At 35.8% G+C, this 22,238-nt stretch overlaps 1 protein-coding gene across 7 annotated transcripts in view; it reads left to right on the top strand.

The window, feature by feature from the left end:
* Positions 1 to 2,395: 2,395 nt before the first annotated feature.
* The window catches only part of HS3ST5 (heparan sulfate-glucosamine 3-sulfotransferase 5), a 180,821-nt gene continuing 160,978 nt past the window's right edge, over positions 2,396 to 22,238 (top strand). For 6 of the 7 annotated variants that reach the window (XR_008199917.1, XR_008199916.1, XR_008199914.1 and 3 more), the window contains exon 1: positions 2,396 to 2,598. The gene's annotated coding sequence lies outside the window, so the exon portion shown is untranslated. Of the gene's footprint in view, positions 2,599 to 16,125; positions 16,265 to 22,238 lie in introns of all 7 variants that reach the window. The other variant, XM_052645822.1, reaches the window with a different exon arrangement.

Consider the following 22,238-nt stretch of genomic DNA (forward strand, 5'->3'; position numbering starts at 1 on the left):
TACCTCTGGAGTGTAGATAAATCCTCTCACTGAACTACTCAAAGTATTAGGAAAGGAGGATAGGAAATCTAGGTGTTACATTATAAGAAGTCTTAAATACTGAGTTAAAGACCTTATTCTTAATTTAACATACCAAAAAGAGTTCTTGTATTTTGACCTAAAGCAAGATCCAATGAAATTATTCCAAAAAATTAAGTCTTGAGGCAACTATAGTACATATGGCAATGTTTAAAAAAAAAAAAAAAAGAAATCTGTTAAAAGAGCCTACAGCAATACTTTAGGAAAGAGAAAGTGAAAACCAAACTGTGATTGAGTAAAAATATTGATGAAAGAAGACAGTAATGAAGTAATGGATATGACAGTATTTCAGATGAATCCATAGGACTTAGCAAGATAGTAAGAATAAACTTTATGGTGGAACTTCAAAATCTTCCACTGAGATTTCAAATAAGGTGATAACTTTGGCACTGAGGCAAAAATAGAATCCTTTCTTTGATCATAATACTTGACCCTTTTCTTCTATTCTTAGCTCTGAGCTAGGCTTTTCTTTTTTTTCTTCTTTTTAAAATAAATTTATTTATTTAAATTGGAGGCTAATTACTTTACAATATTGTAGTGCTTTTGCCATACATTGACATGAATCTGCCACAAGTGTACATGTGTTCCCCATCCTGAACCCCTCTCCCACATCCCTCCCCATCCCATCCCTCTGGGTCATCCCAGTGCACCAGCCGCGAGCACCTGGTCTAGTTAGCATCGCCTTGTGACCTATTCGGAGAAGGCAATGGCACCCCATTCCAGTACTCTTGCCTGGAAAATCCCATGGACGGAGGAGCCTGGCAGGCTGCAGTCCATGGGGTCGCTAAGAGTCACACATGACTGAGTGACTTTAATTTCACTTTTCACTTTCATGCATTGGAGAAGGAAATGGCAAACCACTCCAGTGTTCTTGCCTGGAGAATCCCAGGGACAGGGGAGCCTGGTGGGCTGATGTCTGTGGGGTCGCACAGAGTTGGACATGACTGAAGCAAACTTAGCAGCAGCAGCAGCAGTGTGACCTATTACTTCCCACACGCACAACTTTCCTAGAAGTCAAAAGAAGGCAAGTTACAAACTCAGAATGAAACCTGCCCTTCACTCCACTGAATGAGAACTTACAGATTACATGACTGCTTAACAATGTTTTTTTAGCATTTTGTCAACTTACAATGAGTGTTAGCAAGCAACAGAACACCCAGTGGTTTAAACAAGTACAATTTCAAAGGAAGAAGTTAGTAGTGTTGGTTCAGCTGCTTGTCAGTAACAAGGCTGGTATCTTTGCATTTCTCTGGACTTTCCTTATGTTTTACATCATGATGACAAGATGACTGTTCTACCTCCAAGTATTGTAGCCTCATTCAAGGCTAGCAACTGTGTGGTAAAGAGCAGAGGAGCAGAAATTTTCCTGTTTATCAATAAAGCAAATTGATTGCCTGGATTTCTTTCCCAGTGTACTTCTTATAGTTCATGGGCCAGAACTGGGTCACATGACCACTCTTAGCAGTAAGGGAGACCAGAAAGAACATTTGATTTTTTGTTCTCTATTTTGTGAATCATAGCAAGAAAGTTGGGAATGTTTTTTGGGTGACCAAACTGTAAGTTCTACCATGAAAACCCATCATTCTACAGTGTGCTCTGTGCTTACATATGTATTACACTCTTATTTTGTATTTGACTTTATATTTCTCCATACATGATGCCTCCTCTACCCTTTGGGACAATATCTGCATGATTAATTTCCAATTTTGAAAGTGGATCTTTCATTCTTTTTTTCCATTAGCTACTGCTAACATCTGTTTAACTCATGCAATAAAGAAGCTAGAATTTTGGCTTCCCTAAATAGGCAACATATATTTACTACAAAGGATATTATTTTTATTTATGTCTAATTATCTTGGGAAGCATTATCCATGTGTAGTAAAATATAGCAAAAGTATGAAATGATTCCATAGGGATTTAGTGAATCTATCATGTCTTATCTTTTATGAGGTATGATAGAGTCTTGCATAAGAATATATTTTTAAAAGGCCTCATCAACCTTGACTTAGAAAGAAATTCAGCACCAAAATGTAGCACCTGCATATCAAAAATAAAATTAGTAATTATATCACTTGATGCAATGTTTAGAAAAATAGTCAATTAAAGCTGTATGAATTCAACCAGAATCCTCTGAGGCAAGAGCATCATGCAATTCTGACTTCACAATGACATGAAATTTTAAATGACAACTGTGCTAAATCAGGGAGCAGCAAACCCAGGCCAAGGTTAAATTTAGTAACACTGCTAGTTTACTGAAAATAACCTTCTCCATAGCAGATTCTCTATGAATTTCAGGTGACCGACTACTTGTTTTTCTGTTCTGTTCAGAGGTAATCAGGAACCCAGAGGCTTCAGCGTTGGCTTCACTTCTCAGTGGCATTTCTGGTGTCCACCTCAGGAGTCTCCTTGGCCAGCCTTGATATACTCAGAAATTAAACAGAGGATCCACTGCACATATTCTTTTTGAAAATTTTCATCATATATGTTCAGAACTTACCAAATAAGCATAAGGATTTGAAGGTAAGAGAACTTTGGAAGTAACTCACATTCTTATGTAACTCTTAATTACATCAAAAAGTGAAAATTAAATCTATTTTTAAAAAATATACAAAAGTAAAAGAAATAATTGAATATAAGGAAAAATAGCTAGCTATGTGTAGTTAGTTCTACAGCAAAAAAAAAAGCAGGGGGGGGAATAAAATTCAAAGTTTAAAAGTTTTATATGTCATATAAATATAAATACAAGCATGGCACAGTGGTTATCTTGATATCTGAAATCAGTTTCACACAAAAAAGCATGGCATACAGTGGTTCTCAAATTTTAATATGCCTAAGAGTTAAATGAGGGGAGAAGGAGGTTTATAAAATGCTGATTCCTGGGCATATTTCACAGAGAGATTCACTATGGTCCAGCAATTTGGATTTTTTACAGCTACTCACCCTCAGATGATCCTCATGAAGATGGTCCTTAGACCTTTAAGAAACAGAGAAATTAGCATTTAAAATAATGTACTTCTAATTTTCAAACTACATTAGAAGGGATTTTGTGTGGCTTGTTTCCTACAGTCACAGAGTAAATAAGGAAAGCATACTTTAAATTAGTGCTAAATTAGTATTCCTTTTTCGACCCCCCCAAATTGAATTATTAATCCTTTCTAATATTCTTTTTTTTTTATTTAGTATGATGTGCTAATTCCCAGATGTCCCTATCTCTCTTTTAGAGTGACAGTCCTGTCATTGCTCTCTTCAGCTGTTTCTGTGTTCCACATAATGTTTTGGTTTATTCAGATGACTGTGGATCTAATTCTAAGAAATATCTAGATGATAGTAATGAAGTACTGCTGAGGCTGGCTAAATATTTCTTTCTTTTCTTTTTGTGAGGGTTTGTCTTTTCTCTTCATTTTGAAAACTCAGCCTTAGAATTCAAAAGAACAGATCTGCATAATATGCCTTTAGCTACTCTTTTATTCCTCGGCAGCTTAAACCTTAAAAATTATGTGCTATATTTATAACAGGCTACATGTATGTTTGTTGAATATCACTTTATTTTATTTTTGTTTCCATATTTCATTTAGCAACTTCATCTTTATTATTTGTGACTTTAAGTTTATAAAAGATTTGCTTTTTATTTCAGTAAAAGAAGTGATTGGTATGGACATATCCAGACCTTAAATTGTGATGATTTTTTAAAGATTCAGTATTATATTTTTATAGTGAAGAATGAAGTTCTTAATCAAAATCTGTTGAATTTCAGGCTTATTGCTATTTTCTGTTAGTCTTTGTGTGAACTGATTCATATTGTGTAGATTTCCTTGTCCATAAAATATCAAAAGGCAAGAATAAACCTTTAATCAAAAAAAAGTGTGCCCCTATAATTCAAGTTAGCTATGCATGTTATTTATTAATATTACACAAAGAAAATTAGTATAGTCATATGCATAAAATAAAGCAGCATAAAAGTTTATATATATAAAACTGAATCACCTTGCTACACACCAAAAACTGACACAACATTGTAAATTAACTATACTTCAATAAAAATTTTTAATAATAAAATGAAATAAAGTAATATTCAAAGTAACTAAAACAAAAGATTTGCAGAATTGTTTTAACTATAATGATGAATTTTCATGTACATTTGCTGTCAGAACTGTCCTCAATAATAAGATTGCCATTTGATGATAAAGTTCTAAAATTTGTAGTAAACAAGATGATAAAAATTCTTAAATATGTAGTACATAAGTTTAAGGTCAACAGAGTCTCCAAATAAGATTTCATAAAGTTTTTAGTGTAGATCTTCTATAATACTTCTGTTTCAAAAAAATAGAAACTACCCTTTCACACTTTCGTGGAGAAAGAATGGAGTTGTGTCTTCAAATGAGCCACGTTTATTATCATTGGTGTATTTATCTCAAATTGTAGCTCCGTAAAGAAAACTTACAATGTAGTTTTAGGGAACCTTAGTGAAACAACCTCCATACTCATGAAGTAAAATATACAATAAAAGAGTAAATTACAGAAACTTCATAGAAGCATGAAGTTTTAGAGCAAAAATGGAGCATTGAGATCGTCTAGCCTAGTCCCTTCATGTACTACAAAACTTACTGGTAAAAAGCTTAATACAAAAGAACAGTAAACATCAGTCTGGTCAGATATGACTTATTAACAAGGAGAAACTAGCCAAGTATTTTGCAATATTTATGTCTCGTATGAGAAAATGAAGTTTGAAGAAGCAAAGAAAGTACCTGGGTACTTATAATTCAACTTGAAGTCATAAATTATTTTATTTGTCAGTAGATAATCTACCATGACATTAATCTAGAAATGAAAGTAGCAAATTTAGGTTTATTTCAGGCTGGCCTGTCTGTATCTGGAAGTCTGATATTGAGAGGGAAAAAACTGAAAGAAGCATTGAGCTTTAGAGCAGAAGAGCCATCTGGGACCATTCGGTATAGGAGAAAGGAGATTCAAATATATGAGAATCTCTGGGAAGTATTAGTGTTATTATGAAACAGTGTAATAATGATATTTGTGAGATGTCCAGGATACTTAAAATGTGTTTATTAGTCTCAGTTTATGAAATTGGAAGGTCATTTAAATTTATGCAGCAAAAGTGAAGTTATTAATGTGACAAAATACTCATAATATATTGTAATGGAAACAACAAATTATAAACCATGTTGTGATGTGGTTCTCATTTTTATTAAGAAAAACTACAATGCATAGGAAGAAAATTGAAATGATCTACTGCATAATATTATTCATGGTTATGATCAATCAATGAAATTATGGTTGATTTTTATTGCTCCTCAGGATTTATAAAACTTTTTCTAAAATATATCATACTACAGTAATTTTAGCATTTTTTTAAGGGCTGAGAGAATATTTAGTTATCTGAGAAGTTCACTTTCACAGAACTGTAAGATAGCCCTGCTAACAGTTATCTAAAACAGCCTTTAAACAAGGTGCTTGCATCTTGTAGTATTAAGCTGATTTGAATATGAGAATATTTTCTTCCAATTAGGTCAAAATGAATTTTAGATGTAATTCCTAATTTGTGGAATATTGCAGAAGATAAATTTCTCAAGTTTATCTCCTCACTAAACACTGAAATTTTTGAATTATGACATTAATTTCTTAAAGTAGTCTTTATTTCTGTATGTATCATGTAATTCCAATTTGTTTTCAAGAGTTTTCTAACTATAATAGCTTGCTCCATTTGGAAGATAATTTTATATATTTGGTTACATTAGTGTTAATATGTCTTTGTTCTTTAAATCTCCGGTGTAACATACGGTTAGTCTTACCATTATTACTACCAGCTGCGGCTGGCCTATGATTTTGTTCATTCTGTTTGAATCCAAAGTAATTAGCTCTTTAGTTTAATGACAATATTTGTTAATGGGTTTTTAGGGCCAAATTCTGCTGTTAGAGAGTGGGTGGTATATTTGAAGATAGAATCTGGCCCTTATGTTTTAAGCATAAGCTGTGTAATTTGATTTCAAAATGATGGTTTAGAGAGTTTACAGTAGGAAAATGAAATCTGCATTTATCTGAAGTTTGTCAGTTTCAAGAAACAGAAAATGAAAGTGAAAATTTATGTAAATGAACAGCAAACCTACTCTAAATTCTCCAATACAGCTATTCTATTCTGTATATTGTATCACTTCATGGATATTTGGAATAAGAAATGAAATATGTCCTGTCACATAAGGGAAATTACCTAATGTCTGCTTGTAATTATCATTTCATTTCTTATGAAATATTTTTGATCATTGTATTTTTTCCAGCTTTATGGAAATGTAATTGACATATAACATTGTGTAAGCTTAAGATATACAATGTGATGATTTGATACTTTTGTATAAGGCAGTTACCATGATACCATGATTACCAGGATTAGGTTAGTTAGCACATTTATCACCTCACCTAAGTAAGAGGAGATATCTTAAATGTTCTCACCATACACATGAAAACTGATCATTGTATTTTTGAAAGACTCATGAAGTGGAAAGAATGTTTGCTTGGGGTCACTAGGATTCAAAGTCAGACTCAGTTTCCTGGTGGTGGAGTGACCTTGGGAAAATCTCTTTACCTCTCCCTGGGCCTGTTTTTTCTTCCTAAAATGATGCCTTTGTACCAGATGATCCCAGGAGTCGCTCTAAAATAAGTCTGACTTGTTTTAAAAGAGTGTTATGGGGAAGATGCAGCTTCCTAGGTGGGTCAGTGATAAAGAAGCTGTCTGCCAAGGCAGGACACACAGGAGACACAAGTTCAGTCCCTCAGTCAGGAAGAACCCATGGAGGAGGAAATGGCAATCCACTCCAGTATTCTTGCCTGGAAAATCCCATGGACAGAGGAGCCTGGAGGGTTACAGCCCATGAGGTTGCAAAGAGCTGGACACAGCTAAGTGACTGAGCCTGAGCATGATGAGGAAGGCACAGAGAAGGCGAGGAAATTACAAAGACTTGAGCTAAATGAGTAAACGGATTATTAGGTCTACTTAAAGGTACTCTGGAGAACTTTGCTACAGTGACTTTGTTACTTTTATTCCGGAAAAGAGAGATAGTGGGAGAGTCTATGTAGAATAAGTTGTAGGTTACTCTGTTAGAAATTTACAAAGAAATCAATTTTGGCAAAACTTAACAACAAAATGAAACCCACCTAGTAACAATTGAGATATCCAACAATGAAATAGGGTGCCTTGGGAGATAGTGAATTCACTCACCATCATTACAGGAAAAGAAAAGGGGTACCAAGGATTTTATGACCTGCCAAACTGGCTTCAAGGTGTAAAAGTTAGAGGCACATATTCTGGACATAGTAGAATTCAGCAAATATTGTTGAGCCCTTCTTGAAGCAACTGTTAGAGGACAAACTCCATCAAACCAAGAGATGACTGTAGACGCTGCTGCAAAAGGACTGCTTGTGAGCATGGAATGCATTTAATTCTAAAACAAATATGGAGTTTAGGGTGACGCAAAATAGAGCATAAAACTATATCATATAGAACTAAAGTAACTGACAAAATTATAAGGACACAGCAGCAAGAAATTGGTGCATAAAGTTAGTTGACTGCTTTATTTGCAATATCTATGAATCGGTAGATATTATTTAAAGCTGACAAATCAAGTCATAAAAATATAAGCTAGAAAAAAGATATTAAGAAAAGTCATATTAAAGCTCAACTTTAGGTGGCAAAGAGTGAGAGGAGAAATGCTACTTTTTTTATAGTTATAAATTAGAGGAAAATGTGTACTCTAATAAGTATTCTTAAGAAGTTACATGCATATACTAAGCAAAGAAAACATCACAAAATGAAAGTCTTTTAAGACTTTAAAATCTTTAATAGAAGCTTGAAAATATTATGACAAATAGGTCATCATATCTTTCATATCAATAAATGGAAAGAAATACATGGATTTTTTTTTAACAAAATATTTTCAGACTGGATCACAGTGCAGAACCAGGATACAGATACCAGGATACAACAAAAGCAAAGTTATTCAAAAATGTGAATGTGAAAGGATAGGTGGAATAGAGTAAAGGGGATGGACAGGCTGTTAAAGCAATAGTGTGGACAAGCTTTGAGAAGGGAAGTGGAAAAAGAAAGACATAGATGCGGTACATCTTTTGAAGGAGAAATTACCAAAACTTGAACTCTGACTGGTTAGAGGGGATGATGAAGGAAACAAGGGCCTGGAGACTGACCCTACGTGTTAGTGAGAAGGCTGTACAAATTGGATTTTTACTATAATACAACAGGGAGCGGATGGAAAGGTGAAGGTAGCAGAGTCACGCAATAGCAATCGCTGGTCTAGGTATTGAGATGAGTCACACCACCGCACTACGCAGAACCCTGCAAATTCCATAAAGATCTCCTTTCAGAGCTTTATGGTCAGTCTACCATTATGTTGGCACTTACTATTTTAAGATTTATAAAAACAACATTTTCTCTTCACATTCACAATTACCCTTTGGATAGTCAATTCAAACTTCCATTTCCCCTGATGTTTGGTACTTTTCTGATGGCATGTTTCTAATTGTTTGACAACAACTGTGGCTAATGGGATTTTTGCTTCAGTGAAATATGTAGAATATCACATATTTTCTCTGTCTATATCAGTAGATTTCAAGCCTTTTTGACACTGGATTTTTGCCTCACAACCCAGTACACATATCCAGCTGTTTATCTAGTCCATTAAAATGGTTGGAGAAGGAAATGGCAACCCACTCCAGTATTCTTGCCTGGAGAATCCCATGAACGGAGGAGCCTGGTGTGCTACAGTCCATGGGACAACCCAGTACACATATCCAGCTGTTTATCTAGTCCATTAAAATGATACTAAAAATAATTTAAAAGGTGTACTAGACAAATACAATCTAAAGAAATTAGGAGGTAGAATCTTAATATCAGAAAAAGTGATGTTTAGGGTGAAAGGTATTAACTAAAGCAAAAGAGAAGCTTTCTGTGAATGCTGATGTGTAATACATAATAAAGACATACAGTTAGGAGTAAATAATGACTTTAAGCAAGGGTTACCATAGGAGTTTGTTCAGCAGACAAACTTCTAAAAATATCCCAAGAAATATATATATATAGTCCATATTTTAGGTGCTGGACTAAAATGAAAGAATGTCGCCTTCTATATTATAATGCAAAACATGTATATGAAATTTATTTTCAAGAGAAAGTTTTGATATCAAAGATAATTAAAACTACCTATTAACCAAGAATTAAGTACTTGATTACCATTTTCTTTATTTTCAACAAAAAGTGTTACAAGTTGCTTCTCTTTGTGAAAAGAAAGATAGCTTCCACTAAGACTGTAAATGTACACATTATACTTGTTTGATTTGAAGAAAAGTGGGATGTTTGAATTCCCCTCACCCCAACGGGTATTCTTAACAGCCGGGTATAATTTTAGAGGTTTTGCAGTCAAGAGGTTTTCTGCTGAGCAAAAATTCTCATTCAATTTAGGAATGTAGATTATAATAATTTTCCTATCCTGCTCACAACAGGTTTCCTGGCTTCATTTTCCAGACTCCTAAGTTAAGCAGAAACAACTAGGTAACTTCAGTTCCAGGTTAACACATCCTTTAAGCATAGTCCCATTAACTCAACTTAGTTATATTGGAAAGCCACTTAGCTTCACAGTGAAATGGAATACAGTTGAATTGCTTTCCTATTGTAATACCTATTTATAATAAATGCAAAGTGGTTTGTGATGGCAAACTTTGTAGAGCATGAAAAATTATGAGGGGAAAGAAGCTTATTTTTTCTGACCTAAAATTATAAAGAAATGCCATGTGTATGTCAGCAGGTGACAGTCCTATTAAAACAAAAGGAGAAAAATACTCAAAAAAATTTTAATAAGCTATTATATTTTACAGTAGCATCTTTTTCTAGATGGCACAATTTTTCTAATTTGCATACATTGTCTTCAATTTAATTTTTTTCTCGCTCAGCCTCAACTTCAACCATATGCCTCAAAATTTCCTTACTTTGAGAAAGTAAAGATTGTTTAAATACCATCTTTTTCCTGCTAGTATTGGAATAATCATGTATGTGATAAATTCAAAGTAAATTATGTACACCACATTATTGTAATGTAGGTTACTAAAATATTGGCCTAATCTTTTGAATACAAAAATTCTAGATGGCAGTTTTATCAAGTTGGATCAAGTCAAATAGATTTGATGGGTGTCAAAGTCACTATTTGACAACCATGAGCTCTTCTAACTTCATACAGATACTCAGGGAGTTCACTTTGCTTTCATTAATTGCTTTTGTTTAGCGAGTAAGGTACATGTGCGCCACCCATGCCAGCTACATTTTCATTGTGCCTGCTCAACGCTGCCAAATTCAATGACTGATTCTTTTATAGCAGAAGAAGTAAATGTCCAGCCAGGTCCAATATGAACTTTATAAGCTGTATTGGCTTGATGGGTTTTTTTATGTGGAGCACTGTGATTTTAGCTGAAAATCAAGATCCATACCTAGATGCATTTTATTCCACTACAAACTATTTCTTCATTAATTCAACAAATATTTGGTAATAATTAGTGAGTGTCAGGCCATCCTAGGACTTAAGATGCATCAATGAGCAAAATATGGCCTTCTCTTACAACATGTAGACTATAAAAAATAATTATAACAAGTGAATTATGTAGATTCATAGATGATGACTAAATATAAAAGAAAGAAAACATGGACTAAAGGTAAAACGAAGAGTGAATAATATAATAGGAGTGGGATCAGATCCAATACTGTTTGTGCCAGCTCTTCTGGCAAGTGTTTTCCTATGTTCATTTTTGTTGTCTTAAGACCAGAATATGGGGACTTGAAAGGTGGCGTGTGTGTTAGTCGCTCAGTCATGTCCATGGAATTCTCCAGACAAGAATACTAGAGTGGGTTGGAGGGTGGGGTCCATTATCAAATGAACATTGCCCACATTTTTTTTAAATACCAATAAGCTTCTATACATTGACATTCATACTTAAGATACCCACCTTAGAGTGCCCAAAGTAAAGTATTCAACTGCATGTGACTCAAATGTGAAGTTAGAGAATGTATTAATTTCTGGATTAATCTGGATTTTGAAAGTATCTAGTTTTGGACACTTTAGATTCTTCCTTGATTCCCAGAAAAATAAGGAGTGAACTCCAAATTTGAGTGCATATTTTTTTAAAAACCCATTAGTCATTTCTAATTTAGTTCATTTTGTGATGCCATTTTAAGAATTATTTTCATGTTGATAACCATGTACATCACTAACTACCAGAGCTATAGAATCAAAGTCTGTTTGATCTGGAAGTGATCCCAGAAATTCTAGTCCAGCTGTCTTTATTTTACAGGTGTGAAAACTGTGTCCCAAAGAGGGTAAGGGCTTTGTCCAGTTTAGATGGTGTGTGTAGGTCTAGGAAGCCCATTAATAGTAGAACTAGTACAGGAATCTGTTCTTTGAAAATTCCAATCCAAAAGTTGTTTTTGATAAATCCGTTTACCTGAGATTTCTCAGTGCTTATTATTAAAATACTGTTTCCTTTAAATTAGGGCTTCCCTTGTGGCTCAACTGGTAAAGAATCTGTTTGCAATGGGGGAGACCTGGGTTCGATCCCTGAGTTGGGAAGATCTTCTGGAGAAGGAAAAGGATACCCACTCCAGTATTCTGACCTGGACAATTCCAGGGACTGTGTAGTCCATGGGGTCACAAAGAGTCGGACAAAACTGAGAAACTTTCACTTCACTTCCTTTAAATTAAGGGGAGTTCATCATACCTTTGAATTTCATGAAGTCATCTGAGTAGTGAGTGTGCTTAAACTCCAGAAATGGCCTGTTATTTGGCAACCTCTTCAGCTCTATCAAAAGTAAACTTTTTTTAGAATGATTTTTTAAGATACTTTTTCCTTTATATACTAAATGATTTATGAGTCACAAAATTACTTACCTATTAATCACTACATATGGCAAAAGTATAATACAACATTATTATTTTTCAATAAATTGTGGAAGGAGATAGTCATATATAGTAAAGTGCTGAGTTTAGAAAACACCTTAAGTAATATCTGGGCCCTGGGTTGCTCAGTCTTTAGAAAATGATGCAGAGTCATGTGAGAACTCTCTGAATCCTCATAAGGGAAAATTATGTAATTCACTGGAAAATAATGCCAGTAGATTTAATAGAGCAGAGAGGCAATATATTCAAAACACAATGCAAAGTATGAAAAACTCTGTCTGCTAAGCCTAGGGAATTTCATATGCAAAAAAATTAAACAATTAAAGCAATATCAATTAATTTTCTAAGACAGTTTTTAGTTTCAGCATTATAATACATCTTAAACTGCTATATATTTGGTTCTTGTAAATGGATTCTAAATTTGCTTGAAATGAAGGATATGACCATGGCTTTATATAATGATAAAATTGGTGTTTCTCATTGCACAGGATAAAATGTTCACATGTATTTTCAGGCACAGCATTTATAAAACCAACATAATTTAAATTTTAAATATATTAATAAGGATATATAGCATTAGGTACATGACCTTAAATGATTGATGAAGATCATTATGGAAAACAGCTGTCAATAACCAGGGTCCAGAAGACTTAATGAGTATTTTGTGAACTTAGCAGCATTTTAATGGTTTTGTCTGATAGTGAATGAAGAAAATGAATAATTCATCCAGTTTTTACTTCTGCTTTTGTACAGTTGTAAATCCTATAAAAGTACCAAGCTAAAACTTGGATCTTCTACCTGTTCCAATATCCATGACACAGTTTAATTATAGTATTCTATAATCAGTAAAATTAATTGAAAATTATACTTTAAAAGTACATCTGGTTCTTATTAATGTGATGACGTTATTAGCATTCTAGCATTAGGAATTTTAGATTGTTTCTTATTTTTAACAATAATTTTTAAAGGATGTTTAAGAAAATACAAAGCTAATATACTTCAGATTACTAACGGAAAAAGAAACTATGAAAATAACTGATTGATTGAATTCATTTTGTCAGAAACCCTTAGTAATATCCTTGGAAATTTCTCTTTTTCTCTCCCCCCACCCATGAATATTTATGGTTTAGAAAGCAGCAATATTTTTTGCATATTCTTTTCCCAAAAGTGCATTATTTTTTTCCATTTTTAATCACTTCATGGATGAATTGGTCTCTGAGAGCCAAGGGAATTAGTGGGCCAGACTTCCCTTCTACGTAAACCTATGGGTCCAAGAGTACCTTCGTTCGTCTCTTGGGCTAAGGAAATTGAACATACCTTTGCCTTTCACTGTCTTTTCACACATTATGTTAATTAGTAAGAATAAAGGTAATGTGATTGGGGGTATAGTTTGACAGGTATTATCAAGTAATATAGCACCCAAATTAATATAAGCTAGAAATAGTGCCTTGGGGCACCACATTTATTGTGAATAAGTATTTACATTTTATACATTTTTGTATAGAGTTTAGACTTGCATAATAAATCATACCATAGAAAGTAGAATTGTTTTCAAAATGGTAACAAAGAAATACCAAATGCAGTTTCTTCCCACAAAGAACTTTTAATTTATTTGGACAACTAAAGCACAGAGGCATAAGAAGTCAGATGATACCATAGTTAATAATAAATAAAAATTTTTATATTTATTGACATTGTCATTATAAATTATCTTTTTATATTTCATATATAAACAAATTCAGTGCATACAGAAGCTTAAGCTAAAAAGTACAAAAGCATTTATTTGTTTTGTGTTGACAGCAGAACATATTTCCTAATAACTTGTACTCGATACATAGGAAAGTTAGGTGCTTGACTCTTAACAGTGATCAAATAATACAGCCTAACGTTAGACCAAATCACAGCGTTGCATTTCCCATTTTCTCACCATAGACTGTCTAAATCCCAGCTTGATCCTAGCTTGTCAGGAAATAACATTTTTCCTTCAAAATTTTGTATCTCCTAGAAAACTTAGGGGCCTTTCAACCAAGTTTTTGTTCTTTCCAAAAGAACCAAAATTTTCAACACTGCGGTAATGTTTACTTTATGAAGAAATATTTTTATACCAATATATGTTTGGCTAAATATCAAGGACATTTGTTACTGAAACTAGAACTGCTTAGTTGTTCAGGCAACAAAATGGATTATTTCCATTTTATTTTGTAATTTGCGATTGAGAACTATCACTATGGCAAGCAAAATCACCTAAGTACAGATCTTAACTTGATGAGTTTACGTCCCCATTAACCCATTTTAAGTTGAAATTATTCTAAGTAGGACATGTGTTTCAGACACCCAACCTACCAAACATCATAGCTTAGCCTCACTTACCTTAAATGTGCTCAGAATATTTACCTTAGCTTACAGCTAGAGAAAATCATCTAACACAAAGTCTATTTTACAATAAAGTATTGAATGTCTCATGTAAAGTGTTGAGTACTGTACTGAAAGTGAAAAGCAGAATGGTTGTTTAGGTACAGGACGGTTGTTAGTGCGTCAGTTGTTTACCACTGTGATTATGTTCCAGGAGCTTACTACCTCTGCCTAGCATCAAAAGAGAGTATCCACTTATTGCTAGCCCCAGATCGAAATTCAAAGCATGGTTTCTACTGAGTGCATATCACTGTTGCACCATTGTAAAGTCAAAAAGTCGTGAGTCGGGGACCATCTATATGTACATAACTGAATGTTTATTAAAATCACACAGGAAGGTAACAGATATTTAGGCTAACTCTAAACTCATTTTGTTGTTGTTGTTGTTCAGTCACTAAGTCATGTCCAACTCATTGTAATGTGAGGAAAAAAAGGAAGTCCCATTTTTTTCAGTTTAGTGGTAGAGCTGTCCATGACTTGATTTCCTAATAACATAACAGGGGTGGTACAGAATAACACTTAAGAAGGTGAATTCTGGAATCATACTGTCCAAGTTCAAATCCATAGTTCTGCTGCTTACTGTGTGATCTTGGACACTTTCAACTCACTGTCTCGACTTTCTCATATGTAAAATATAGATGGTAACACTGTCAACATCTTAGGGCTCTTGGAATTAAAGGAAATGAGTCACATAAAATACTTTGTAAGGTTCAATAATTATGGACTACTCACATTGCTACTATTCCACATGGTCTCTCTTGTTTTCTCAAATATGAAATCTTAATCATGCATCACTTTGAATCCTGATTATTCCTTCATTTTCTCTGTTTCATTCACTTGGAAATGAAGAAACTATATATAATTATATAACTGTGTGTACATATGGCATATACATAACTATACAGGAATTGTGAAAAGAGTCAGGTACGAGTGTTTAATGGAATGCTTTCATTCTCGGGATAATGATTTTCTTTAAATCTGTAGCTTGGGACAAGATTTAAATGACAACCTAATGGCTTTGTCATCATAACCACATAAAGGGTCTGGCAAAATGTGTACATTTATGCATATGGGCATGGTTGGTAAGGCTTTGGGTTGAAATTGAACCCACCCAACAAGTTATTTCATCAAAACAGTGCCTGGAAATGTTTTCATTTTATTGCTTAGTGGTTAGCTCTCCAGCTAAACCCTTTAGAGAATGGAGTAGGTGGGTGGTCAGAAGAGTGTGGGGCAGGAGGTTCTATCCCTCCAGATTGTTGAGCAGCTGGAGTGAGTTATGCTTAACTTACACTTGACAACCATCCATAAGCTTTTAATCATTCAGAGAGCTTTCCTGAAGCAGCAGCTGCCTTAAGCACCACAGAACCAAAAGAAAAATACAACTGCCCAAAGTATCAAAGCTTCCCTCCCACCCTCTACCACTCCGAGAGCTTTTACCCACTTTGGGCAGCCATGAAATTGCTCTCCATCTAAAACCATACAACTTTCTGAATCTAGAAAAGGACTCTTCAGAAACAGTGAACATTCATTTAAAAAAAAAAAGAAGAAATGAAGAGAGGATGTTTCTGGACACTACTAAAGGTTTTCTGAGTCGGACTAGAAAGTTCATTAGTAACCATTTTGGCTGAATAGACTAGCTTGTTTGTGTACTTTAACTCATTCTCTCTCTTGTCAGCTGCCTTAGATGAAGAAGCAAAGGCTATGAGAGAGAAGGTGTAATTGTATCAAGTGCTCCACTGTGTTGGTGGTGGAACCTTGCTTCTTGCAGAGATAAAATGTGTCATTGAATTGCCTCCTGATCATCATCAGTGAAGGTTTGTTTACTCTTTGAGACCCACGGAGTATGAAAAAGAATAACAGTTTGTATCATAACCAAAGGTGCCTGCGTTTCTAATGTGCTGGGTTCACTTGTGCATTGTAGCACTGGGCTCTGCCAGACGTTTGAAGAGACTGCTGCAGGTTAATAAGTTGCATGCCTGCATGCATGATTTGATTTACTCCAGGGTCTAGCCACTGCATTCACCTTTATTTGTTAACCTAGCAGAACATTATTTATTAATGAGTTCTTCATGCTTTATTAAGCCTAATGTCAAAACACCTCTGTGGGACCCTACTAGGCATGTTTTCTCTTTGTGGTAATGCCTTCCAAAAGAAAATGAAAAATTATTCAGCAGTGCTCCAGTTAAAACCCAACAGATATCAGTACAATTTCTCTTGAACCTGTCAAATGGTATTTCTCAGTCTTTGTGAAAGATGCAGTATGGAATTGGAATTAAAGAATGCCCTCTTTCAGATGCCGGTAATTGCAGTCCCCACAAAACAAAGCAAATCTTCCTTCTGTGGCCCCAGAAGATGGATTCTTCAGCAAGGCAATGCTAACAAGTTTAGCAGGAGGGGAAAAACAGAGTCAGCCTCTACAGTAGTAATGAGGAAGTACAGTTTATGTGGATATCATAGTAATTTGAGATTAGAAATAAAGTGAAATAGCTAAGGACATCTGAGTCACAAGGTGAATGGACACAAGTCTGCAGTGTGCTGAAACTTAGCAAGAGGTGCTGTTAGGAAAAGAGAATGAAACTCCCATGGCTAAGGAAGATAACCAGTGGGTATGATAGCATGTAAAAGGCATGGACCTGTCAGCTGAGCTTTCTCCTGACTTCCTGGAAAAGGAGTGGGATTCAATAGGGCCAAACATGTCATAGCAATGGGGAAATTAAGGCAAATGGATATGAGGGGGTAGATGAGTGCTGGCATCATGGTGTGAGACATCAGACACACTGGTCAGCCACTTGTAGGGAAATTCAAGAAAAGAACCAGCTGGGGCTCAGGGCCCCAGGCAAGAAGACTAGAGTTCTCTATCCTGAATTTCTTAACAGGAAGCTATTGAATAGAAACCAAGGTGTAAGAGGGAGGAGTAGTTATTTTAGCTCAGTGGTGTGTGCAAGCACCCACCCCTACCACAGGACAGAGGAAGTCTATTGGTGTTGAGACCCAACAGTCATGCTCAGCCCTGGACTGAGGCTGTGTCTACCCTTCCTGCAGTCACTAGGTATCCCTGTACCCTGATCGGCTCACAGGTTGGGAGCTTTGATGATTTCTGCTCTGGGGGCTCAGATAATGAACTCAGATATAGTGTCAGTATCTGCAAAGAACGTCTTTTGTCCTATAATTTTACTCTCTTGCTCTCTAACTTTTGCAACTTAAAGTCAGTATGGCACACAGCTCAGTATTTAATTATGCCAATTTTGTAACTATCTTTTCTAATTACTTCTGACATGTAGTTAAGTATTAATTATTGAGCTCCTGTCATGTGCTAGACACTGTTGGGAAAAAAAACGTGTCTCAGTGAAAAAAATTTCAAGAAACTTATAGCAAAGGAAACAAACATGTACAACTGTAATGATATTATTAGGTGAATTCACAAGGTCATGAAAGATGAGGGAAAGCTCAGATATTGTCACAGTTTGGAGGAGACCAACAAAGCATGACCACAATGCAATATGGGATCCTGAATTGGGTCTTGGACCAGAAATATACCTTACTGGAAAACTGGTGAAATCCAAATAAACTCTCCAGTTTAGTTATAAGTAATGTCCCAATGTTAACTCTTTCATTTTGAAAATTGTTCTATGGTTATGTGAGACATTTATATTTAAGAGACTATGATTTGATTCAAGGGTATAATGGAAACTCCTTGCAACATTTCTATAAGCCTAAATTCATTTCAAATTAAAAGTTTAAAAAGTGACAAATCCTATAGGGAAGGCACAACTGAACACATTTAGATGTTCAAAGTAGGGAAAAAAAAATCATCTGCTTCTAATTGATGAGATAAGGTGAAGCTTCATAAAGTGTCAGCTGGACATAACAAAAATAAAATAAGGGACATTTCCAGGAAGAAAAAATAGGGTGAATAAAAGCATGAATCAAGATTGCTGGGAGAAATATCAATAACCTCAGATATGCAGATGATATCACCCTTATGGCAGAAAGTGAAGAAGAACTAAAGAGCCTCTTGATGAAAGTGGAAGAAGAAAGTGAAAAAATTAGCTTAAAGCTCAACATTCAGAAAACTAAGATCATGGCTTCTGGTCCCATAACTTCATGGCAAATAGATGGGGAAACAGTGGAAACAGTGTCAGACTTTATTTTGGGGGGCTCCAAGATCACTGCAGATGGTGACTGCAGCCACGAAATTAAAAGACGCTTACTCCTTGGAAGGAAAGTTATAACCAACTTAGACAGCATACTAAAAAGCAGAGACATTACTTTGCCAACAAAGGTCCGTCTAGTCAAGGCTATGGTTTTTCCTGTGATCACATATGGATGTGAGAGTCGGACTGTAAAGAAAGCTGAGCACTGAAGAATTGATGCTTTTGAACTGTGGTGTTGGAGAAGACTCTTGAGAGTCCCTTGGACTGCAAGGAGATCCAACCAGTCCAACCTAAAGAAGATCAGTCCTGAGTGTTCATTGGAAGGACTGATGTTGAAGCTGAAACTCCAGTACTTTGGCCACCTGATGCAAAGAGCTGACTCATTTGAAAAGGGAAAGATTGAGGGCAAGAGAAGGGGATGACAGAGGATGAGATGGCTGGATGGCATCACTGACTCAATGGACATGAGTTTGGGTAAACTCTGGGAGTTGGTGATGGACAGGGAGGCCTGTCGTGCCGCAGTCCATGGGGTTGCAAGGAGTCGGACACAAATGAGTGACTGAACTGAAAGGCATGAAACAAGCAAAAGGGAGGCCCCTTCTGAAAAAGAACAGTAAGTAAAATGCAGAGCATTATAATTCATGAGGAAGAATTTGGGATTTAGTTTATAGGCAAAGAGAGAGGCAGAAAGGTGTATGGAACATGGAGAAAGATTCACAAGCAATTTGATTTGCTTGAGTTCACCATATGTGAACTAAGGCTAAATGAGGGAGAGATGGATTGAAAGGTGAAATAGATAAAATTGTAAACGATTTTGAATGCTAGGCAAGGGTTTGACCTGCCTCTTTTATGCAACAAGATGTCCCTGTACATGTTTGAATTTATTCTCTTTGAGACTCTAAGTAGTTTAAAACTGGAATTGTGTCACATCTAGGAATAGGTGTACAGAGGAGATATCCAAAATTGGAATCTTATGAAGAGAGGAAGCTGCAGAAAAAGCTTGAATCTGCAAGTGGAAAGATGAATACCTAAAAGTAACAATGTATTACCTAGAATGAAGGCTACACTGACCTACTGCAGGGAGCAAGTTAAGGGTGTTAGAAACATATGGCAATATATTTAGTTAACTGCTTCAGTTTGATGTTTGGGTAGAGATAAAACATATTTCTCTGATGGAGTTGCAAAAGTAAACATGTCTAATTTAATTGGAATACTATTAAAATGTTAAATATTATTGGGATTTCTCTATGTGTAAAGGCATTTTTGATCCAGTTAATGTACTTGTTAGCAGGAAATAATAAACTGACACTGACATGTTTCCAATGACCTATGGTTTTTTCTACCAGAACTTATAGAATATGAACGTTGATGTCTTGCTTTTTGAGTTCAAGAAGAGTGATAAATTAGAGGGGTGCTCATTACTCTGGAACGGTAAATGAGACAAGAGCCATAAAACGTCAATATCACCATGTATCCCTGCGTATCCCAACTTCATGGCAGGAGCTCCCCAAGAAAAAATAGATCAGGAGTTTGTAATGTCTACCGAGACCATGACCTCAACTGCAGAAGGCCTTGACTGTCCTCATTTGATATTGAATGGTTTGCATTAGAAATGAACAGAGATCATTCTGTCATTTTTGAGATCGCACCCAAGTATTGCATTTCAGACTCTTGTTGACTATGAGGGCTACTCCAGTTCTTCTAAGGGATTCTTGCCCTCAGTAGTAGATGTAATGGTCATCTGAATTAAATTTGCCCAGTCCAGTTCATTTTAGTTCACTGACTCCTAAAACGTTGATGTGCACTCTTGCCATCTCCTGCTTGATCACTTCCAGTTTAGCTTGGCTCATGGACCTAACGTTCCAGGTTTCTATGCATTATTGCTCTTCACAGAATCGGACTTTACTTCCATCATCAGTCACATCAACAGCTAGGTGTTGTTTTCGCTTTGGCTCGGTCTCTTCATTATGTCTTGTGTTGTTGGAAGAGGGTGTTGGCTATGACCAGTGCATTCTCTTGGCAAAACTCTGTTAGCCTTTGCCCTGCTCTATTCTGTACTCCAAGGCCAAATTTGCCTATTACTCCAGGTATCTCTTGACTTCCTACTTTTGCATCCAGTCCCCTAGAATGAAAAGGACATCTTTTTTCGGTGTTAGTTCTAAAAGGTCTTGTAGGTCTTCATAGAACCGTTCAACTTCAGCTTCTTCAGCATTACTGGTTGGGGCATAGACTTGGATTACTGTGATATTGAATGGTTTGCTTTGGAAATGAACAGAGATCATTCTGCCATTTTTGATACCCAAGTAATGCATTTCAGACTCTCTTGTTGACTATGAGGGCTACTCCATTTCTTCTAAGGGATACTTGCCCACAGTAGTAGATATAATGGTCATCTGAAATAATTTACCCATTCCAGTCCATTTTAGTTCATTGATTTCTAAAATGTTGGTGTTTACTCTTGCCATCTCCTGTTTGACCACTTCTAATTTACCTTGATTCATGGACCTAACATTCCAAGTTCCTATGCATTATTGCTCATTACAGCATCAGACTTTACATCCATCACCAGTCATATCCACAACTGGGTGCTGTGGCTTTGGCCTCATCTCTTCATTCTTTCTGGAGTTATTTCTCCACTCTTCTCCAGTAGCATATTGGGCACCTACTGTCCTGGGGAGTTAATCTTTCAGTGTCCTATCTTTTTGCCTTTTCATACTGTTCATGGGGTTCTTAAGCAAGAATACTGAAGTGGTTTTCCATTTCCTTCTCCAGTGGGCCACGTTTTGTCAGAACTCTCCGCCATATCCCGTCTCTGTTGGATGTCCCTACACAGGTATGGCTCATAGCTTCATTGAGTTATATAAGGCTGTGGTCCATGTGATCAATTTGATTAGTTTTCTGGTTCCAAAATGGGAAAGGAGTACATCAAGGCTGTATATTGGTCACCCTCTTTATTTAACTTATGCAGAGTACATCATGCAAAATGCTGGGCTGGATGAAGCAAAAGATGAAATCAAGATTTCCAGGAGAAATATAAATAACCTCAGATATGCAAATGACACCACCCTTATGGAAGAAAGTGAAGAGGAACTAAAGAGCATCTTGATGAAGGTGAAAGAGGAGAGTGAAAAATCTGGCTTAAAACTCAACGTTCAAAAAACTAAGATCATGGCATGCAGTCCCATCTCTCCATGACAAATAGATGGTGAAACAACGGAAACAGTGACAAACTTTATTTTCCTGGGCTCCAAAATCACTGGGGATGGTGACTGCAGCCATGAAATTAAAAGACACTTGCTCCTTGGAAGTAACGCTATGACAAACCTAGACAGCATATTAAAAAGCAGAGACATTACTTTACCAACAAAGGTCTCTCTATTCAAAGCTATGGTTTTTCATGTATTCATGTACTGATGTGTGAAAGTGAAGTCGCTCAGTCGTGTCCAACTCTTTGCGACCCTGTGGGAGTTGGACAATAAAGAAAGCCGAGCACTGAAGAATTGATGCTTTTGAACTGTGGTGTTGGAGAAGACTCTTGAGAGTCCCTTGGACTGCAAGGAGATCAAACCAGTCAATCCTAAAGGAGATCAGTCCTGAATATTCATTGGAAGGACTGATGCTGAAGCTGAAGCTT

Source organism: Budorcas taxicolor, chromosome 9 (genome assembly GCF_023091745.1).
Source record: "Budorcas taxicolor isolate Tak-1 chromosome 9, Takin1.1, whole genome shotgun sequence".
Lineage (NCBI taxonomy): Eukaryota > Metazoa > Chordata > Mammalia > Artiodactyla > Bovidae > Budorcas > Budorcas taxicolor.